A 23533-nucleotide genomic window follows, 5' to 3' on the forward strand; every position below is an offset into this window, starting at 1 on the left:
AAATCTTAATAAAATGTCTAAAATGTCTAAAAAAATGTTATTACCAAATGTTGTTTTCTGTTTTGGGGGGCAAACAAAAGGGGGAAACAACAGAGCCTTAATAGGTATCCCTCAGATACAATAATATAGCCAAAGATACCAGGTAACTTTATTCCATTTCAAAGTAAATAAAATATCCATTGTAATATAAACAAAAGGTCCTTTGTAATGTTGTAAGTGAAGCAATTATTACCATCAAGCGAAGCCTCCATCTAAAGGAGACCACTATTATGTGTCAAAATAAATCCTATAATAAACTTCAAAAGCTAAGATCTTTTCAGAGGTGATACTCTGTACACCAGTATCTTTCATATTGAAGACACAAGGGATTGTTCCCTGCTTTTGCTCTTTTTCCATACATAAACTTCTACCTGATAACACAATAGTGCACGTTATTTCTTTGAACTTCTGTCTTCTTCCACAATTATGAATTTTGTTTGGTTTTCAAAATGCCTGTTTATGAGTCATTCAGAGTCATGTATTGAGGAGGGGGGCTTTATACTTTTAATCGATCAGTAAGTCAATGAAACACATTGAATTGCCTAAACCTGATCTTCACAGGGAACACTAGTAATACAAGGAACAGAATATTAATCTTTGAAAGCAAATAGCACTAAAAGACTAGATTTAACCTTAGGTTAGACACCATGCAGCTAAAGTAAAAGACTGTGGAAAATAGATTTGGCTGCAGTTTAAATCTAGTACTTTATCTGTCCTCTACATCATCCTTGACTGTTGGCTTATTGTAATGGTTAATTACAAATATTTTGTATTAAAATAATGACATGTTAATACTATATGCTACATTCACTGATATGTGACAGCCAGTTTGGTGTAGTGGTTAAAGATCTGGCCTAGAAACTATGAATTCTAGAGTTGTATTAGGCATGAAAGCCATCTGAGAGCCTTTTAAGTCATTCTCTCTCAGCATCCGACCTTGCAGGGCTCTTGAGAGAAAATAGGACACAGCAGTTTTAGATATGTTAACCAGTGGTGGGTTTCAATTTTTTTTAGAACCTCTTCTGTAGGTGTGGCCTGCTTTGTGGGAGTGGCTTGCTGGCCATGTGACCTGGTGAGAGTGGCTTGCTGGCCATGTGACTGGGTAGGCGTGGCCAACTTGTAAAATGTGATGAAACTCACTTAACAACGCTCTTGCTTAGCAACCAAAATGTTGGCTCAGAAACTTTGGCATTTGAAGCGCGGAAGTCTTAAAGCTGTCAAGTTACAAGACCCTTGCACCCCTAACACTTTAGAAAAAAACAACAACCCCAGGGGTGTTCAAACTTGACAGCTTTAAGACTTGTGGACTTCAACACCCAGAATTCCTCCTCTCGCTCTTCATCTTGATGATGTGCGGCCGGCCGGGGGGAGGGAGCTGAAACTGGTTCTAAACGGCACTGTAGATTTGTGGAACCTCTTCTATAGAAGAGGTTAGAACTGTCAGGAACCCATCCCTGATGTTAACTGACTATGTATGTATGTATGTATGTATGTATTTATGTATGTATGTATGTATGTATGTATGCATGCATGCATATATGTGTGTGTGTGTGTGTGTGTGTTGTATTTGTGCTGATAAATAAATATATATATGAAAAAGGAAGGATAAATATAGAAGTAGTAGTCACATCCAATATTCAGTGCATGAACAGAGAGGTTTTTTTGTCTCCTGCTGCTTCCTTCCTGTGTGCTCCAAATAGAACTGTGAAGATCTCCCAAACTTCTAAAACAGGTTGGAAGGTGCACAGGAACAGAATAGAGAAAGATGGAATGCAAATACGTCTTATCTGACATCTTTAGATGAATTAAGTGAGACATTTTACCATGAAACAGCTGTTTGTGGAATATGTGTGTATGTGTATAATTCACACAACCAGCAACTTTATTGATTAAAATACACAGAATTAAAAGCAAAATATTGCCAAGGCTAAATTTGATAGTGAATGATAATATTCGTGACGTTAAGGCAGTTTTTGTGCGACAACGCCAATCCGAGCTGTTTCTTTCCTGAACCAACTCATCAGAGAACGGAGGATTCCAAGACGCTACCTGCGGAATCCCTCCCCGCCTCCCTCCGACCGTATTCAAAACTACGTATCCCACAATGCCAAAGAAACAAGAGGCGCGCGGCAACATTTTTTTTACGCGCATGTTCGCAACCAAGAAGTCCGTCCCCTTAGGGCGGGAACCTCCATCGGGGTTGGTCGATACGGCTGTCGTTTATATTGAGTTCGAGGGTCAGAGGGCGCGAAGGTGAGTGGCTGCTGTTGGGGACTCGTGGTGCTGAGGGATGGGGGTGACCGGGGCTGTCCTGGGGGCGGGGGTGTCTGGGGGTTTACTGAGTGGTGAACGCCTGAGTGGCGAGGATGGGAAGGGCCTGCCGGTTGGGAGTCTGACGGCCTAAGTGGGCTCTGAGGCCAAGATTGGGGGGCGCGGTGTTGGATGCATTGGGGGGGATGGAGCTCGGCCTGCGGTGACGGATTTTACGAATCCCCGCCGATTCTGGGATGCGGAATTGCCAGCTTCCCTGCTTAGCGCTGGTTGGGCCGCAGAGGTTGCAGCAGCTCAGTGAACAGAATCGAGAGAAGCGATGATTTGGGAGGTGGAGGTACAAGGGAAGACTCAGTGAGGCCTGGTTGGCAAGTTGCATTGGGGATCCAGGGGCTGGATTAGCCGATGTGATTTAGGTAGCAAAAAGAGAAGTAAAAGGAAGGAATAGCTATGGCTTATGGGAAGGGATGTATGTTACTTATTCCGAGATTTTATTAATGGCTAAAGTCTTGAAGTGGTATTGGTTACAGTATTTTATCAGTTTTAGGGAGAAAGACTTCCAACTCCCCGTGCTTTGCTCTTGAAGCTAGCAGTTATCTAAAATTCAGGCTGTGGGAATAAAAGGACAAATAATTGAAAGGCAGTTGCTCAGGTTGATTGGCAAGAATGGAGTTTTTAGATGTCAATCAGAAGTGATGCAGCTAGTTTTTGGGGGGGATGCGGGTTATGACTGGTTTAAACATATTAAATATCAAAAGTCTATCAAGAGTGAAGTCTAGAATGATAGGCACAGTAGAGAGAGCTGGGTAATTTATTAGACTTGTTTTTCTGCAAGAGCATGGTTGGTGGAAAGATAACCATGCTAATGGTTTCCCTTTTAAACAATAGTTTATTTCTTTCCTTCTGCAATAAACTGAGTATTTAGGTTTGTAAATTGGAAAATAACTAGGATAGATAATGTGGATAGAAGTAGATATATGATCTTTGGAAGAAAGTATGTTTCTTGAGAAATGCAGTGATGAAGATACTGAGTACGCGTTTATTAGGCAGTAAATCTCATTACCAATAGAATCTCCTTGACAATATTGTATTCACAGGATGCACTCTTTAAAGACTTGGAAACAGAAATCTGATTAAAATATACCTGTTACTCTATTGGTTGAGAAATGTGATCTTGCATTGTGTTAAATATGCCAGACTAAACATCTAATTTAGATACAAGACTTTTAGATTATTTCCTCTGCAAATAATTGTCTGTCCACCATTTAAAAGAAGCCTTAAGAGAAAAAAATGTCCATTTGGTAACTACCCAGGCTTTCCAAAAGTATCTCTTGAATGTGGAATCAGAGCTCCAAGAATAGATGTTATTAGAAATCCATGTGGTGAACGATAAGCTTTTTATTCATGGCCAATAAATATTTTGTGATTTAGGGTCAAGTATTGTGTGCGTCATGTGTGTGGTTTACATAGTTATCTGATTAGCCATGGTGCATTTTTCTTGTATTGTGGCATGATCATTGTTTCCAACTGATAAGTTCTTACACGCAAGTATATTGTTACTACTTCAAATCTCCCTTTCTGATGGATATTGAATTTATGTATTAAATTTACATAAGAGTTTTATCTCATTGGATCCATCCTAATGTGCACTGGGTTATGTCACTTAGTTGAGACATTGCACTAAGATATATTGTGGTTGCTTGCTTTTTTTGCCATCATATTTTGAAGATTCATTCATTGTAGCTTATTTATGAATCAGCCGTTATGGAGTATTCAAACAGTGTTAAAATCTTGGCCAGTATAATTTGTAATCATTACCATTTTAAATGATTGATGATGTAATATATTCTAGAGAAATTTGGCAGTTTCCTTCTACTAAAACTCTGGTTTCTCTTCAGATCGTATAAATCTTTCGCCTTTTCCTAAACACATTAAAAATACCTCGGGGTCTTTTAGAGTGCAAAAACTAGCTTTTCTTTTAGAAATGTGGGTATTTCCAAATTGATCAATAAGTCTGATCACTCTCATGATATAATATTGATTGTGGTAACTGGATGAATGTTGAATTCTACTTTATCTACAGTGTGTAGATAGATGGAATAGTTTACATGCTCAGAAGCATTTGTTGAATGAAATACTTTATATTATAATGTCCCAAAGTGCATTTTAATAATAAGTATTTTTAGGTAAATTTGGGTAGTATATGCTATACTTTTATTTTTTATATAAATAATCATAAAATAAAAGAAAGGACAAAGATAATTATAATGTATTACATTAAAAAAATTACAAACAAATCCTGAAAAGAAAAAAACACAACAGAAAAAAGAAAGCATAATGTATTATAGTACTTAGCAGTTAACAAATTTATTTATATTTATGTATATATTTCTAATATATAGCCCTATAATTATAGTATGTGCTGTACTTGATAAAGAATCTTATATCATCTGATCATTTTATTCTATCATTTAAAATCCAAACAGAAGAAAAGATATGACAGTTGGATAGTCTTTTGCTTTGACTATATGAAATTCTCCCCTAACCAGACAGTCGTCATTTTTCAACTTCTTCAGCCATTTTGATTTGTTTGATTTGGATTATTCTTGAAACATTTTGCAGCTACTTCACAAACTTCAATTATCTGATCAAGAAGCATGCTTTTGTATCTAGCAAGATATGAGTTTTATATCATTGCAAGACTTTTTCCCCCACTTAGGATATCAGCTATAACCTTCAACTATCTTCATTTAGATTTAACAGTCAGTCTGAAATTTGCTTCCTTATTTGCCAAGAAGAACTTCTTTACCACACCTTCTATTAGCATTTGTTTAGACTTAAATGATGTAATCTCATATTGTATATTCATTCAAAATTTGGCAGTTACTTTGCCTGGAATTTTGCCTGGAAGCTTAACATTGCTTTGCCTGGAATTTGTCCTGGTCTGAAGTGGCTTCTTAATCACAGCTGAAAAGTCTTCTGTATATTAGTGAGATGTGTCATAAAAAGTGGCTCTCATTTCTGGTTAATGTTAACCAGAATTTGAAATTGTATTGTATTGAAACAGTGTTCATTTCTTTTCCAATTCTGTTTAATCAAAAAATACTATCTAGTCTACATTTATGCATCAAGAAGAGCCATAGTTTAGGGAGTTACTTTGTATGGATATAATGTAATCAATCTCGCTCCTAGAAAGGAGTTGGGTTAGTTTACTATCATACAAATGAGTCTTAAGCATGATTAAAAAAATAAAAAATGGCATACAGTACACTTACATGCTGCACTGATAACAAAAAGCAATTGAACAGAAATATATAGCAGCTAATTACCCTATATAAAATATTGCCATGAATTAATGTTTGATATTAATATTAATGACAACTTGGGGAATAAAAGCTTAGATATATTAGGAAAAATGTTTTTAAAATCATATTTGTGTAACTGCTCATTTCATATGGAAATGACTCTGAGTGGCGTACAAGTATCTAGAGGTATTTTCATTCCATATTTATTTTATAATGAACCTGCTTTGGGTTGTAGTCTGATATTCATCATAAGGTGAAAGTTATCAATATTTGGGTGTTACTATTGTAGTAATCTAGTAATTATAAGCATAGAACTTTAATAATATTAATTTATTAAACTTGTATCCTATTTAATTCACAGTGATTTGGGATAGCTCAAAACAATCAAATAAAGGAATTGAAGTAATTATCATTATAATATGGTGGAAAGTGAGAACAAACTATTTTGGGATGGATGCACATTTGTGCTAAGATAGAAAGTTATTTGCAATGAAAAAGCAAATCTGAATTTGAAAAAGTAACTTGTTGATATATTATGATACGAAATAGAGAATAGAGGGTTGATTATGATTGAATTATTTACTTTTGTATTCAGCCTGACCCTAACCTTTTTATCTAGTTCAAAGAAGTGGAAATTAATAGCTACTCATCTTCAAAACTGATTCTGGTTTGTTCAACAAATCACGTTTCAAACAGTCTATGGATTAGCATATTTTGTGAATGTAGTTATGGATTTTGGTCAGTATTGTGTTTTTAAAAAATGCAGTTTTAAAATAACTTAAATGAAGATTAGGAAAAATATATAGTGTACTTAACATTGATTAAATTTTATACTCAAGCCAAACATCAGCTAGCCATACCCTTACTGGGATTAGAACCTGTGCTGTATTGCATCTTAGGCAGATGTGTTAACCATTAAGCCACAAGGTTCTTCTCCTTATCAGCTGAGCCAGGGAGAAAGGTATATATTTAAAGTCATCAACCCAGCTGATTGAAATAGATCTATACCAGTCTCCCTTTATTTATTTATCAGCACAAATACAACACAAATGTAACAAAGGCAACAGTAAAAATATTGGGTTTCTGTCGTGATGGACTCTTGTGACGAGCCGATCGACAGATAATGGAAGCAGTTAGCTTCCTCCCATAATGGGGCATACCAAGGGTTGTGACTTTAAATATATACCTTTCTCCCTGGCTCAGCTGATAACGGAGGACAGCCTGTGGCTTAGTGGTTAACATCTCTGTTAACATATATATATATATATATATATATATATATATATATATATATATATATATATATATATATATATATATATATATTTAGAGTTACAACCCCCGGTATGCCCAAATATGGGAGGAAGATCACTACTTCCATTCCTTTCACCCTGGCTTGGCTGATAAGGAGTCGAACTCTGTGGCTTAGTGGTTAACACATCTGCCTAAGATGCAATATAGCACAGGTTCGATTCCCAATAAGGGTATGTCTAGCTGATGAGAGCTAAATAGCTTGAAATAGATCTATACTAGTCTCCCTTTATTTATTTATCAGCACAAATACAACATATATATATAATATATATATAATATATATATAAAGTACATGCATTCCATAACATTTCTATATTTTCAGGAGGAAGCCACACTGTTTTCACATCCTAGTAACTGATAATTTGTGCTTACAAAACTATGCAACCTGGTTTTCACATAATTTACTGAGAAAACCATTCAAAGTGAATTATAATTTAGTCTAGGATCTGAATCCTGTCACTAACTTCAAAAACTGAATTATGTATTTGGTTTTTTTTAAATTGTCACTAAAACTAGATAATTTTAATTTAGAAATTGTTAACTTTTTCACATATTCATTCTGTTACTTATTAGTTTTACAGGACAATGCATTTTTGAAAATAAACATTTTTGGTGAACAGCTTTGTTCCTCACTAGGTTAAGTGACACTTTGCACTTCCTTTTTTTGTGACTTTTAAACATTTTTATTTCAATTTCATAACATACAATCACATGTATGCTATATATAGCCAATATCATATAGTATTAAATAGTGATTACATCAGTTCCTCTTGTCCTCAATGCCCCCAAAAGATTAACACCCATTATTAGCTCTTCTACTCTCCCTACACCTCTTTCTTCTACCTCTCTCTTATTTCCTATCTTCCCTCCCTCTTCCTTTCCTACTCTATTTCCCCTTCCTTTCTCCTTCTTCTCTCTCTACATTCCCCTCCTCCTTATCCTCAACCTCCTCATCTTCCCCCCCTTACCCTCTCTCCTATCCTTCCCTTCCCACTTTTCTTCTCCCTTCTGCTTCCCACTCTTTCTTTCGTTGGTGTATTTCCGCTTCCATACTACTCTATTTCCTCTTCCTTTCTCTTTCTACTCTCTCCCCTTACCACTCCTCCTTATACACCTCCTCTTCCCCCTTCCCCCTCTCTCCTATCCCTCTCTTCCTATCTTCCGCTCTCCTCTACTTCCAACACTTCTATATCCTGACTTTCCTCTATCATTTTCTACTCTACTTCCCCTTCCTTTCTCCTTCTCTTCTCTCCCTTTACCACTCCTCCTTATACACCTCACCTTCCCCCTTCACCCTCCCTCCTATCCCTCTCTTCCTATCTTTCTTCTCTCCTCTACTTCCCACTCTTCCTCTGATTCACTTAATGTGTTTCAGCATCTGAGCAAAATCCCTTTTGCGTTGATGGTATTTATAATTCCATTTCAATATACTTAAAAAAGAAAAAAATAACAGTATACATGTACAATCATCCAACATCCCTCCTCCAGCCTAGTAAACTCCACTCCCTCCCACTCTCCCCCCAAGCCCCTAACCTGGTGCGCCAGTTGCGACCCTACCTGAACCGGGAGGCTCTCACAACAGTCACTCGTGCCCTTGTGACCTCTAGGCTGGAATACTGCAACGTGCTCTACATGGGGCTGCCCTTGAAGAGTATCCGGCGACTTCAGCTAGTCCAGAATGCGGCCGCGCGAGTGATTGTGGGTGCACCTCGGTTCGCCCACATAACACCTATCCTCCGCGAGCTGCGCTGGCTACCTGTTGATCTCCGGGTGCGCTTCAAGGTGCTACTTACCACCCATAAAGCCCTTCATGGTAGTGGATCTGGGTACTTGAGAGACCGCCTTCTGCCAATTACCTCCTCGCGACCTATAAGATCTCACAGATTAGGCCTCCTCCGAGTTCCATCTGCCAGTCAGTGTCGACTGGCAACTACGCGGAGGAGAGCCTTTTCAGTAGTAGCTCCGACCCTTTGGAACGATCTCCCCGTGGAGATTCGTACCCTCACCACCCTTCAGACCTTCCGCACAGCCCTCAAGATCTGGCTATCCCGTCAGGCCTGGGGTTAAAGATTATAATCCGTCCCCACCCGAATGATGAATGTTGCTCTATTTTTTTTAATTATGTATGTTCTATACGTCATTGTATGTATCCCCTTCCACATAAGTTGTAAGCCGCCCTGAGTCCCCTCAGGGAAAAGGGCGGCCTATAAATAAACTTATACTACTACTATACTACTTCCCCACCCTGACTTCCCAGAACCAATACAAGGTATAAATCTTTTAACAAAAGCAGTTTAAGATATACTTAAGAGAAAACATAGAAAGTTAATAACATCTTTGAATTCATATTAGCTCCTCCTTGCTAGGCTAACTATAAATAATTTGTATCATTTCTGATCTTAGTCATAAACTATCTGAAATTTCCTAGACCCATATTTATTTTGAATATAGTCAATCCATTTTTCCTAGTCTGGTTTATATCTCTCATTTGAGTTATCCTTGAGATATGCAACTATTTTAGCCGTCTCTGCTAAGTTTGTGATCTTCAATATCCATTCCTAGCTAGTAAACAAATCTTATTTCTTCCAATATTGTGCCACCAACAATCTAGCTGCAGTTATCAAATGCAAAGTCAAGTTGATCTCTACTGCTGTAGAGTCAGTAACAAAGAATAAGGAATAGGTGGATTTTGAGAGAGCATTTTACATAATCCATCATATTTGTGTCCAGAATACCTTAACCTTTTTGTAAATCTACCATGTAATTAATATTAATGTTTTTTTTTCCCCAACCCGTAGCAAGGCATTCCCCAGAGCATGACCTTTAACGTTCTCATCCACCTCTTTATTATACAGCAAAGAAGCAGCCATATACCAAATCAAACCCTTCAATACTGAGCACTCCATTTCCTGCTAAATTAATCCAATCGCTTAACATTCCATATTAGGGATTTAGTTACCATCCTTAGCCCCCTGAAACTTTTTAATAGCCATCTGAACATCTTGAAATTTAACCTTTGGCCTAGCTCCTCCCACTGTTTCTGATGTAACACCTGTATGCTCCTGAACGATGGCTTGTGTACGTTGCTTTCTTAATTCCTGTTCCATTCGCCTGGTAACCACACGGTTTTGTCTTTGTTCTTTAGCATCTTGTACCTCTGAAAGAACAAGTTGATCCTCCCTTGTTAGAACTTGAGTGGCTTGCTTTCCATCATATCCTTCTCCTTGTCTAGTTCTAGAGGGAGAGGGTTGTCCACCCATCAGTACGTTGGTGTAGAAATCTTGAGCTTTCCATACTGTATTGAGGCGATGTCTTTTTCCAAGATAGCTAAATGTGATGCCAGTTGGTGCGTCCCATCTAAACTGTATCTGGCGATTTTTGAGCTCTTCCACTAGAAAGGCATAATCTTTCCTCGATCTCAGCATTTTAGGTGGTATCTCCTTCAAGACAGTCACCTCCCGACCCCGGATTTGAAGCTTATTTTTGTAGGATTCCTGTAATATCGTATTTCTCGCACTATATCTCTTGGCAATTGTTTTTCTTTTGCCAGCGAGAAATTAACTCTGTAAACCTTTTTGATTTGCCAGTCAAGATTCCCTCCCGCCATCAGGTCGAAGGCTTCAGAGAGAGTCTGTTTCAGGTTCTCTTGTGTACTTTCAGGGAGACCACTTATCCTTAAAGCCAATTCCATTTGCCTATACTGTAGCATTAGGATTTCATTGTTTGCATCGCTAACCTTTTGCTGGACCGCCTCCAGTTTCGTTGTCAATTTTGTATTAGCGTCACTAAGTTCTTCTAACTTTTCTTCAAGGTCCTGTGCATAGCCAAATATTAAGTTCATAACCATCACAAAGTCACTCCTAATCATTTGGTTATGTGTCATAAGTTTTTCATACATCTTTTTGTTAGAAGCAGCTATCTCTTCCTTAAATTTTTCCCCCCATCATAACAGCATGAGTTTGTAATGCATCGATTAATTCCTTCTGCAGAATTTGCCTTGTCAGGGGGTCCCCTGCAGATGTAGAAGGGAGTGATGATTGTATTTTAGCAGAAGGTGCTGGTGAATTTCCGGCACTTTTTGATGCGGGGGGAGGAGGGGGGAGGAATCTTTGCTTAGAAGCCATCTCGAACTTAATCTTCTTTAGTCAGTTAAAAAGTCCAGGAAGTCCAATTATACAGCAATTGCTATTTGTTTTGATAATAAATCTCTTCTTGACAGTAAATCACTTTTAGGCTTCGCAGAAGCTCTACCCGAGGCACGCCCCTCCTACACAGCTCAGCGCCATTTTTATAGAACTTTCAGCAAGTAATCAGCAGAAGGAATTCTTTACAATGGAGCTAAAAAGATTAATACATACAATTAAGAAGTTCACAAGTATTGGTTCAGCTCGGCTTGAAGTCCATAATAAATCATTGTGCTGAGAATGGGCGAAAATCTTCGTTCTGCAACAAAAGGCAGAATAAATCCTGGCACGGAGCTGCCATGCTACAGCCGGTGCTTTCCGACTTTCTTCCCGGCGTTTATGCTGAAAAAGCTAGTTGGAAAACTTCCGATGCATAGCTGCTCATCTGTCTCTTCTAAGCCCGAAAGAAGGATAGATAAACTGCTAAACAGCTTGATAGATTGCTGTTTAGACAGATTAACGACGCCAAGTTTCCAGAGCTGTTAGAAATAACAACTCTCTGTCAGGCCCCGCCCACCGGAAGCTCACACTTTGCACTTCCATTGGAGTTGGGCAACTACAACAGAATCAAATAAATTTATATCTAAATGTATGATGTACCTTGATTTCTCATTTGTAGAAACATCTTTTTATATCCTGGAATTTTATTTTTATTAGAAATTATGTTATTGTTTAACACCAACACATTATTGTGCATTTATTTATTTACATTTATTTTGTAGGAGATTTCCGTTTTTGGAAAAAGGTTGCCAAATCAAAAAAATGAGAAAGGAATTATGTGAAAATATATATTTTATTTTTTAACATGCATTATAATAGTCTTTTTCAAATTGGTGTCCATCAGATATTTTTTAATTTAGTTATAGTAGTTCAATTAATAAGACCACCTTTCCAATTGTCTTGACTTTGGGTAGCTGACAATAGTTAAAAATAGATAGATAATCAGTAGCTGAGATAAACCATGAACAAAAATTATGCAATATCTGCCGTATCTTTTAACAATTGTCACGTATATGATGGCTCTTCAGCTATATTGACTTGGAGTTTTGGAAGTTGCATGCCCAGTGCATCTAAGAAACGAGCTATCTAAAAACTCTGGTAGTATAGATTGATACAACTGATTTGTTCTTCAACATCAAGTATATCTACAATCTTACTGCACTTAATATTTGCTTATTATTAATCCCTAAAATAATTTAATTCTTTAGTCTGTTGGTACATCAACTCATCATTAAAACTTATGAATATTGATTTGTAAAGATTTGCCTAGAGTGTTTACATGGTATTATACCTCAATGGTTGTCCTTTCAGCATTTTATTTTTCCTAATATTTAATTTAATAGGGCAAATTATGGTTTTGGTGAGTATTTAACAAATAGTTTATATGGATGAAACTATTAAGAATATTGAGATAATGAAGATAATTAAATCCTACCAGTTAGATGTAGGTTCCCTCACACAGAAATGATTTTCATTGATGAAAATCATGCTTAATTGCTAATATCAGATGAGGTCCAAATTCCATGATGGTGATAAATTGATTTCTATCTTTTTTCCATAGATATGTTCCCTGCCTTTTATCTTATTTTTTCTAAGCCATTCGTTCTTATTATATCTAAATAATTAAATTACCAGATTGTTAGTTACTTATTCACAGAATAAGCAATATTTTTAAGTTTGTACAACCTTAAGGTCTGTAAAGGATTCTGAAGTCAAGGAGATTATTCTCTGATTGGCTTGACTCTTGCATGTCATGGATTATAAAGGAAGCCAGATTATTCTATCAGATTTCTATGAGGGTATACTTTAAATCACCCAATTTCATGTGAGAATTCTATCCCATCTTGTATAAAAATGAAGGTTTATTTTTATCTTTACTAGTTTGAATGAGTCAGTATCAAATATTTTGAATCGTATACCAGATTCAAAAATTGCTGGATTAAATTGATCAATTTCTTCTAGCTGGTTTTGCCTTTTGGTCATTTTAATACAGTAGATAATTTTTACTAAATGCTAAATAAGGAAATATTATCCATTTATTGGGCCTGGCTATTGAGAACATTACAGTATTTTATTGTTCTGTGCCAGACAGGAGGAATTATTTGTTTTGTTTTCATTCCTTTGAAAAAGTGCTGTGACTTCAGGCTTAATTCATTGACCTGTATGATTTTATTCTATACTGTTATATCTGCATAGAAGAATATATTTTGATTAATATATTGATAATATTCCATCCAGACAAAAGAGAAATATAATTCTTACTTTGAGCAGATAGCTGGCCATGTTATAAAATGTCCAGACAGTTTTTATGATCAGGATGCCTTTATACCATTTTGATCGATGCATCAGAGGTGGATCTATTCTTGTATGACTATAATTGATCATAACCATCCATGTTAGTATATGGATTTGTTTGTATCTTGAAAATCTGATTTTAGTTGCATTGATTGGTGACTGGACCATAATGGATACATAAACATTTATCTGATCCTAATTTTTATTAGTCTACTCTTTTCCCTGTCCTATCTTTTGTTATAAAAACTGTAGAATGATGTCACAAAGTACAATTACAATGAATTTATCTGCTTTTTTAAAATTGAAAGTCAGCTATTGGAATTATCTGTCTGATTTATGTACATATACAGATTTCATTTGTTTTATTACAAATTTTACCTATAAAATTTAAATATTGGTATAATGTACAAAGATCCCATAAAGTTGAAATTCATTGGATATTTTGTTAATATGCAAAAATAGTTGCAACCCTGAGTATTATTAAGTGTTCATAGTGTTCTCATTTTTTAAACAGATTCAAACTATATGACAATCTTCCAGTCATTCTTAGTAAACTATAAAAAAGCTAGCTAATATCAATATCATGACTTGTTTGAACCAGAGTTAATCGGGCTGAATTTTGTAATCTAATTTCTGTGCCAGTGTTCAAACTTAATCTAAGGGATATTAATGCACTAAACCAGTTTTTCCTGCTACAGTAGAAGTTTAGCAGGAGCATCTTCAAACTTAGGTTGGTATGGCATGGTCATGTGCTACAGGAATAGAGAAATAAAAAACAGTGCCTGGATTTTTTTATAGGACATAATGTATTTTCTAGGTAATATTATTTTAACACATTACTTTTTTGAATGACTGAAGATTTTTTTACAATATCTACAGTAGTTTCTGTGGAAAGCTTGGTGATGCTGCTTTTAAAAACATTTTAAAATCTAAAAATATGTTTTCTATACCAAATATCTTGTCCCTACTTAACAGGTGTAAGTGGCATTATTTCTAGAATGTGTCCACTTAACCAAATGTTAGACTTTTAAAAAAGATATACAGGCTCGAGGGAAAGAGAACCTTGAAAACCAGAACAATTTTGCAGTGCCATATGGAGAGATACCATTTTAATAGGATTTCAGTAATAGCCCTTCTCCCACCCAGGAAATTTTGGTACTATTTTGGTATTGTTAAAATAAATTATGCTATAAATGTTAATGTTTGTAATAAGTATTTTCTCCATAGTGAGGGGGGAGGAGTATCCAGGATGGGGTTTGACTTTGTCCTCTCATGATTGGATGAGTCAGATAAGCTCTTTGGGTAACGCCCCCTGGCCAGCAGGACTACCCATTCTTCTGACTCATCCTACAAGGAAAGGTTGCACTACTCGGTAACTCCAGTAATTTACAAAGGAGTAAGGAAAATAAACTTGGACCCGGCGAATCCTGCCTCCCTTCATCGCACACAGCCTCCTCCTGCAAGGATTGGACTGCCACAAGCCCCCTGGGGCGGCACGCTGCCCTGGCCACTGAGTGAGACGGAGTCACTCAGGGAGGACAATTGCCGGGCAGGCAGGAGGAGAGGGCAATATGCTTCCTAGAGGCAGCCCTTGACGCAGAGGCTAATCAGGAGCAGAAGCGCTCCTCTGCTCCCCTCGGGTTGAGCCACTGGAACACCTGTGCTGGCAGCCGACAAGGTGAGAGCCGGAAAGGCTTAGAAAGAGCTGCAGGAGGCAGGGGGAGATGAGCTGCAGCCATGGCAAGCCTGCAAAGGCAAAAGCCATTTCCATGTGCTCCAGCAAGGAGGAGCCGTTTGAATTTGGAGCCGGGGCCATCTTGAAACCACGTGGTCCAAGATGGCTGCCCCCAGCAGCTCAGAGGAGGCAGGCAGAGCCTTAACTCTCAGCCCTCCAGCCACAACCGGAGGCTTGTGGAGCCCTTGAAAGGTGAGAAACCATCGCAGAGGCATTAGCCAAGGGCGGGGGACGCAGCAAAGGGCCAAAAGGAGGCTTGTTAAGCGAGTTAGAGGCAGGCGGTGGATCCCCCCCCAAGCCTACTTCCTAGATGAATCACAGAGGCAGCTGCCACAAGACTGCACGAAGAACCCTGCCCCCCCCCCAACCTGAGAACTCCTTCCCTCCCAGGGGAGGATTCCCTTCGGCTTCGGTGCTTCAGAAATCCTGCCTAAAAGCCCGTTCTCTCCCTTTCTAACTGCATAGTAACAGGAGAAGCCCCCCCCCCCTTAAGGACACTCTCCTTTAAGTAGGAGAAAGAGACTTGGGGGCGAGAATGCCATCAGAAAAAGACTTCCAGCAAGAGTTTTTTTTTGGGGGGGGGGCTAAGTCTCCTTCACCCTTAAGAAAATTCTCCTTTGAGTAGGAGAAGGAGGGGGGAGGGGCGGGAAGTCCCTGAGTAGGAGGCAAAACAAAAGCTGTTTTTTGTGGCTAAGTTCTGAGGGCGGGGCGATGGCAATTGCCCTGCAAAACCATTTGGAAAGAAGGGGGGAGGGGCCCCACGTGGCCCAAGCCAAGGAAGACTATTCAGCCCCCAGGGAGAGACAGAAGAACCTCCAATCAGGTTAGAGATTACCCCCCCTCCCCCAAGGCTTTCCAAGGGTGGGGGTGAATAGGCAAAGAGCAAATGCTATACAATACAATACTATGCAATACAATAGCAGAGGGGGCAGGAACCTTGCAGGTCTTCTAGCCCAACCCCTTGCCTAAGCAGAAATTCCTACACCATTTCAGACAAATGGCTATCATTACTAGTCGAGCCCAACGGTTAACACATCTGCCTAAGAGGCAAGAGAGCACAGGTTTGATTCCCAGCAAGTGTATGGCTAGCTGATGAGAGCTAAATAGCTTGAATTATTATGCTGACTCTGTAAACCACTTAGAGAGGGCTGAAAGCCCTACGAAGCAGTATATAAGTATAACTGCTATTGCTATTACCATCCAACAGCTGCTTAAAAATCTTCCACTGTTGGGGCATTCACAAAGTCTGGAGGCAGGTTGTTCCACTGATTAATTGTTCTAACTGTCAGGAAATTTCTCCTCAGTTCTAAGTTGCTTCTCTCCTTATTAGATTCCACCCATTACTCCTAGTTCTGCACTCAGATGCCTTGGAGGATAATCAGGTTGCCTCTTCCCTGTGGCAACCCCTGAGATATTGGAACACTGCTATCACGTCTCCACTAGTCATTTCTTTCAGTAAACTAGACCTACCCAATTCCTGCAACCGTTCTTCATAGGCTTAGCCTCCAGTCCCCTGATCCCCTCTGTTGCTCTTCTCTGCACCCTCCCTAGAGCCCCCACATCCTTTCTACATCATGGTGACCAAATTGAATGCAGAATTCCAATCTGGCCTTTCCAAGGCCTTATAAGGTGGGATGAACACTTCACGGGAGCTTGATTCTATTCCTCTGTTTATGCAGCCAAAAACTGTGTTGGGTTTTCTGGCAGCTATTGCACACCGCTGGCTCATATTAAAGGGTGGTCCACTAGGACTCCAAGATCCCCTTCACAGTTACTACTGTGGAGCAAGGTATTCTGTACCTGTGCACTTCACCTTCGTTGCCTAAAGGTAGAACCTTACCTCTTTGAATCCCATTTCCCTAGGTAGTGCCCAATATTCAAGGGTATCAAGATCCTTCTGTATCTTTAGCCTGTATTCTGAAGTGTTGGCTATTCCTGCCAGCTTGGGGTCACCTGCTAACCTGATGACCCCCCCCCCATCAGCATTTAACAAACAGAGAGCTAACAGTCATTCTGGCTCCTTCTTATGACCGCTTGAGATAACAGCAGTTCTTAAAGAAACAGTACTACTATCATGGCATATATTTTGCTATCCCAAATGTTAGCTTACACACCTAACACCCTCATTCAAATCACTGATGAAGATGTTGAAGAGTACTGGGCTCAACACTGAGCCTTGGGGGACTCACTGCACTCTTCCCTCCATGAAGAGGCAGTCCCATTGAGGAGTACAGGTGTGTGCACCAGTTACCAAGGCACCTGGTGTGACTAGGTCTAATCCTCAGTCTTCTACTTTATCTAGTAGTAGGTTATGGTCTACCTTATCAGGACTTGCTGAAGTCCAAGTTAACTATATCAATGGCATTCCTATGGTCCACTAGGGTTGTCACCGTAATCTAAGAAGGCAATATGGCTAGTCTAGTATGATCTGTTTTTGGACAAACCCATGTTGGCTTTGGGCTCTCGAGCCGGTTTTTTCTCCCTTTCTGAAGGGGAAGAATCACATCAGCAATTCTATAGTGGTTCTCCGGTACTCCAGGAGCTCTGATAGATATAGTTTCAGTTGTTTGGAGATCTCATCCGCCAGCTCCTTCAGATCCCTGGGGTGTAACCCACCCGGTCCTGGGAATTGGACCTTGCCTAAGATAGACAGGCTACCATTTCTTCCCTATCTCATCTTGGGTTCCTACTCTGATTTTGGGGTGCTGTTTTTGATAGGTTGGATAGCTTATCCCTTCGGGTAAAGACAGATGCCGAGTTAAATAGATCGGCTCTACCCCTGCTGCTTGTCACCTTCGGGCCACTTTCTCCCAGCAAGGGACCAATCGTTTCCTTAATCTTTCTTGGTTTTATCAGGCGGGAAGATGCCCCCTTTTGTATTTTATTTTATTATTATTATTGTTGTGGTGGTTCTTGTTATTATTATTAATTTACCTTTGTGGCAGGCCTTTATTGTGAGCCTTAGCTTCCCTCACTTCATCTTTACACACACTCTAGTGGCCGCCCATTAAACTCCATCGGTGTTTACATTCAGAATATCTCTGCGCTAATCCTAGCCATAGAATCATAGCACCCTTATGGCCGGGGGGAAAAAAGGGTCAGACAGGCTGGTCCCCATGCCAGAACCCACCACAAACTCAGAATGGGATGCCCGACTATGAGAGATCGCAGAAGCACCTCAGATAGCCTATGAATTTAGACAACTTTCGCTGAGGGCAGAACATATAGCAGGGGTGGGGTACATCAGAGCCGACTGGCTCAGCCGGACCAAGGGGACAGTTTGGAGCGGAAGCTGCAGCCAGCAATCTTCAAGGAAATGGCAGAGTGCTTCGGACACCCGGAGATCGACTTATCCACCACGCCCCTCAACGCTCAGCTCCTGAGGGTCATCTCCAGGTACCAGACATGGGGGGGGGGGCAGAAGGGGCGGACGATCTGCGAAGCCCCTGGACCAGGGGTTGTCGGTATGACTTCCGCCCTTACCCCTGATCCCCAGGGTCATATGGGAAACCCTTCGGGAGGGGGCGGAAGGGGTTCAGTTGGCGCCTCACTGGCTCCGGAGACTGTGGTTGCAGAGCTCCAGTCGCTTTCAACGGAGAGGCCATGGAGAATCCCCCAGGAGGGAATATCCCTTAACCAGGGGTCACTGGAGCACCCAGACCGTCAATGGCTTCAGCTGACCACTTAGCTCTTGGAACGGAGCATCCTGGGGAAAGACCCTTCCCCCCCCCCCCCAGGGTGAAGCAGACTATCCAGACTGCCCGCACACCTTCCACAGAGCGTATATATGGCTCCATGTGGCAGGCCTCTGCCTCATGGTATAATTCCCTGGGGCACAATCCTAGCCAGGCCTCAGTGCCTCAGATTCTGGACCTCTTCCAGGCAGGCCGGGACAGAGGGTTAGCTTCTAACACAATTAGGAGACAGGTCTCAGCCTTCTCGCCAGTTCTCCTGCGTGGCAGGAACCAGAGCTTGACTCACCATCCTATGGTCAGGCAATTCCTCAAGGGGGCTTCCAACCCCAAACCGCATGCAGCGTTCAAGTACCATTCCTGGGACTTGCACAGGGTAGGGGACGCTCCAATCGGCGCTCCATCTGAGCCTTTACGAATAGCTTCCCTTAAGTTCCTGATTTTCACGGTGGCCTTTCTGGTGGCCACCCCCCCCCCGCCAGGCAGATATACGAACCGCAAGCTCTCCACCGGGGAGGATCCCTGCTTCCCCCTCCAAGACAGAGCGGGGTTACGTCCTTCATCCCAAGGTGGGCTCCTGCCTCCATCAAACCCAGGAACTGATTTGCCCAACTTCTGTCCAGACGTTGGGAAAGAAGTGGCTCACTCTGGGCAGAAGGAGGGCTCTGAGGATTATCTCGGGAGAACCAGGCCAGACAGGAAATCCAAAGCTCTGTTTGTTTCCTTCCAAATAGGGGCCTGGGTAACAGGGTGACTTCCACCACAATAGGTAGGTGGTTGCAAACCTACGTTGCCACTGCATACCAATTGCAGGGCTTACAGACACCAATCATATCACAGCTCACTCCACGCGGAGCGCAGCCATGTCCATGGCCTGGGCCACGCAGACAGCCCTGGCCGGAATCTGCAGGGCAGCCATGTGGGCTTCCCCCTCTCCCTTTGCTAGGAACCATAAACTGGACTCTTTTGCCCCAGCAGGGCAAAAGCCTCTTGGACGCAGGGCCTCTTGGACGCAGGGCGTTGCAGGCGGTTCACAGGGCGGAGCCCACGCCTCAACCGGCATGAGCGGGGGACATGGGGCCTCTGGGGTCTCCCTCCCTAGGGACGTGCAGGCTTTGGTACGTCCCATCCTGGATACTCCTCCCCCCTCACTATGGAGAAAGGGCGTTGGTACTTACCTGATACGCCTCTTCTCATAGTGGGGGGAGGAGTATCCAGTCCCTCCCTGACTATGTTTGTACGACTAAGTTTTATGTTCACAGTTTTATGAAGTTATATAAATATTGATGTTGAAGATGTTAAAAGCTAAGAACTGAATTAAGAGTCTGGAGTGATGGTGCAACGAGTCGGATGGAGCTCTTCGTCAAAAGAATGGGTAGTCCTGCTGGCCAGGGGGCGTTACCCAAAGAGCTTATCTGACTCATCCAATCATGAGAGGACAAAGTCAAACCCCATCCTGGATACTCCTCCCCCCACTATGAGAAGAGGCGTATCAGGTAAGTACCAACGCCCTTTTTAACAAATCAGCAGAATGTCATGTACACTGTTCCCAAATTTACATATGGCCTAAGCTGTACTGTAATGTGGTTTTAGATTTAACTGAGCATGTTGTGTAAATCCAGGGTTATATCCAAACCAAAATAAATCTTGGTTCAATATACAGTGATCAAAGCAAACCAGAACTTTCTATCATATGTGAATGATTTTTTTCATTCTTAAAATTAATCTGATTTTGAGAGGGTAGGAGAAAGGAATAAGGTTCATATATAGTACTACTTCAGAAGAAGTGTACTTCCACAAATTTTTAAATAAAAGACTAAAATTTCAAATACATTTGTCTAGATCTCTTCATTCTTGAGGCCAGGGGGTGGGGTGGAAAATCTGCTGTTACTTTTCAGGGCTGTATCAATATGATTAAATGTGTATACAAAGTGGGAGATTGTGTGATGGCCTACAGTGAAATGGCAGTGTCCCAAGAAGGAGGAAGCACATTCCAAGGCGGGGGGTGGGGGAGGGGGGAAGAAACGAGACAACACAGCCTGGACCTAAATTGGAGATAGAGGAAGAGATTTAGGATAGCCATTGCTCTAAAATCTTCCTAATACTCCATTAGGGTGAGAGTAGTATAGCTTTAGTCTGGCAAGATTCTGTCTATATGGTGTGAGTAAATAAAGAACTGAACTTTGGCTAGATTGTTTTATTTCATTCTTGATCTGAACTTGACAATAAGAACTTTTAACAAATTCAAGTATGACTCAGATGAAATCGCAATTAAATATAAATTTTATTACTCTTACCATTTTCTAAGCTATTAAAATAAATACAATGCAGGGACCTATAGCTCTACTTCACTTTTTTTGTAGAAAGTACTTGGGGGAAAGAGGGCTGTGTCTTTTGGCCCATATAATAGTAGGAGAAAATTTGTGAACTTTTAGAACTATAGACATGCAGTATTGTGACCTACAATACATCTAAGATTTTTCATAATTATATGAATAGATGAAGAGATTCTGGTTAAATGCACAATGCCTAATATACAGTCAGAACTGAAGAAGCTGCTTGGACGAGGTAAAACATTTTCAAGGAAAAAAACGAAAAAAGTCCGGTTGCCTTTTCGAAAAGCACCTTTGGGACAGACATGACCTGGATGATTGAGAATCACCATAGACATTTACTATCCACTCTTAGGAAAAGTAGTAGTGGTGCAGTATTTTCACAATTTATACCATCTATCTGTCAATTATGTGTTGACTAGACTTCCAAAGTCTTCGGAAGTTATTTTGTAGCCCTTTCTAATCTTAAGAATATCAAGAATAGTAGTGGATTGGATGGCATAAGATCTCTATTAAATGGTGGATCACAGCAATATCACTTAAATCTAAATTTATAATTTAACAAAATACAATAAAGTAAAGGGTTGCAAACTTTGATTCATTTTATTCTGCAATGTTCAGGCCCTAATCTTGAGTACTGCATTCAGTTTTTGTTTCCACAGTTGAAGATGATTCAGAAAACTAGATAGCTTCAGAGAAAAGCAACATGGATGATCAAGGGAATAGAAATTAAATTCCATGAAAGAATTGGATGTACTTAGCCTTGGGAGAGGAAAATTGAGGATGATTATAATAAGACGTTGATGACTGACTGTCTTATCTGTGTATGACTTGGACTGTTTGATGGACTCTGATACCTCTATTTCCACGAAAGTAAAAGCCTATTTAAACTCCAGTGTCTCTGTATGCTGGTTTGTGTGTTCTCCAACACAACTTTCACAACGCTTCGCTGAACGTACTCGCTCTCCCAACAGGGAGCTTACCTAACAATCTTGCATTGCATTTTTTGGTACTTTTAGCAAGCAGGTTTTCATTGTGTGAATGGGGCCAATTCAGGCTCCTGAGCTTGGCTCTTGATGACAGGTCTGGTTGTGGATTTAGATATAGTTAAAAGTACCTGGCAGTGGCGTGGAAAACAGCCACGCGCACACCCCGCACAATTACAGCCCGGAGCAGGACCTAAGCCCCTTCCTCGCAGGAACACTTTCCCTCCATTACGAAGTCTTTGAGGCTAATTGTACGGGGTGTGCGCATGCACCTATGTTTTTTTACGGCGTGGAGCCACTGTGACGCCATTCCAGAGCCCTCCGCGGGGATTTCAAGGAACGCGAGATGGAGTCTAAACTTTAGAGTTGCGCTGGTCTCAGCGACCTCTGTGAAATGGTCGTTTGACCCCAAAAGGGGTCATGACCAACAGGTTGAGAACCGTTGCCTTAAAGGGTATCACAAAGAAGGAGTTCAGGCCTTGTTCTCTATTACTTCAGAATACAGGACATGATGTAATGGATTTAAATTATAGAAAGGCTGTATCAAGTTAAATTCTAGTAATGATTTCAGTGAGAGCAATTTTACAGCAGAACCAATTATGCAAAAGTTATACATACATCACTGGATGTATTCAAGCAGAAGCCGGGCATCTTCTATTATAGAACCTTTAATTTGGTTTCTGGCACAGGACAAGGGATTGGACTTGATGGTCTGAAAGATTTGAACTTAATGATTCTCTGTGAATATTGTTATTTGCAGAGCATTATATATATGGCACCTGAAAGCATGTATATAATATGTACACTTGATTTAAACATATCTTTTACAATTACTACCAGTTCAGTCATACAGTCATTAATGCAACTTTTCCAAACCCTGATTCCAGTTTTGTTGTATTATAATTTCCATATTCTCCTAGCCAGTTGAAGAGGATATTATTTGTCCCAAAACTTGGGGGGAGGGTTCCAATAGTATCTAGAACTGAAAAATCATGGTCTTAAGTTTGCTCATGGAATTTGTTATGGATGGCTTGAGCAGTGCTAAGCACATAAAGCCATAAGCTAAATGTTCTGGTTCTGAGTTTCTATTTTATAAATCATTGCTGTAGAGGCAATACATGTGTGCTACTATTTACTAGACTGATTTGTATGATTTAAGGATTGTATTAATCGCATTTATATTGGAACTACTATTTTGAAATGTGGTTCAAAATGACATGAGCAGTGATCAGTTTTTCTCTCTCACTCCAATTGGACTGTCTTCCTAAAGAGTTCAGTGTAGCATTCTTGATCCATTCTATGTTGTATCCTCCTGGGAAGTTTAGACTGGGAAAAAGTGATTTCATATCTGAATGGGGTTTAAAACCTGCCTTTCCCTG

At 40.2% G+C, this 23533-nt stretch overlaps 1 protein-coding gene across 2 annotated transcripts in view; it reads left to right on the forward strand.

The window, feature by feature from the left end:
- Positions 1-2214: 2214 nt before the first annotated feature.
- The window catches only part of ERI3 (ERI1 exoribonuclease family member 3), a 313271-nt gene continuing 291952 nt past the window's right edge, over positions 2215-23533 (forward strand). Inside the window, exon 1 of one of the 2 annotated variants that reach the window (XM_032218808.1) lies at positions 2215-2292. The gene's annotated coding sequence lies outside the window, so the exon portion shown is untranslated. The remainder of the gene's footprint in view (positions 2293-23533) is intronic. The other variant, XM_032218807.1, reaches the window with a different exon arrangement.

Source organism: Thamnophis elegans, chromosome 5 (genome assembly GCF_009769535.1).
Source record: "Thamnophis elegans isolate rThaEle1 chromosome 5, rThaEle1.pri, whole genome shotgun sequence".
Lineage (NCBI taxonomy): Eukaryota > Metazoa > Chordata > Lepidosauria > Squamata > Colubridae > Thamnophis > Thamnophis elegans.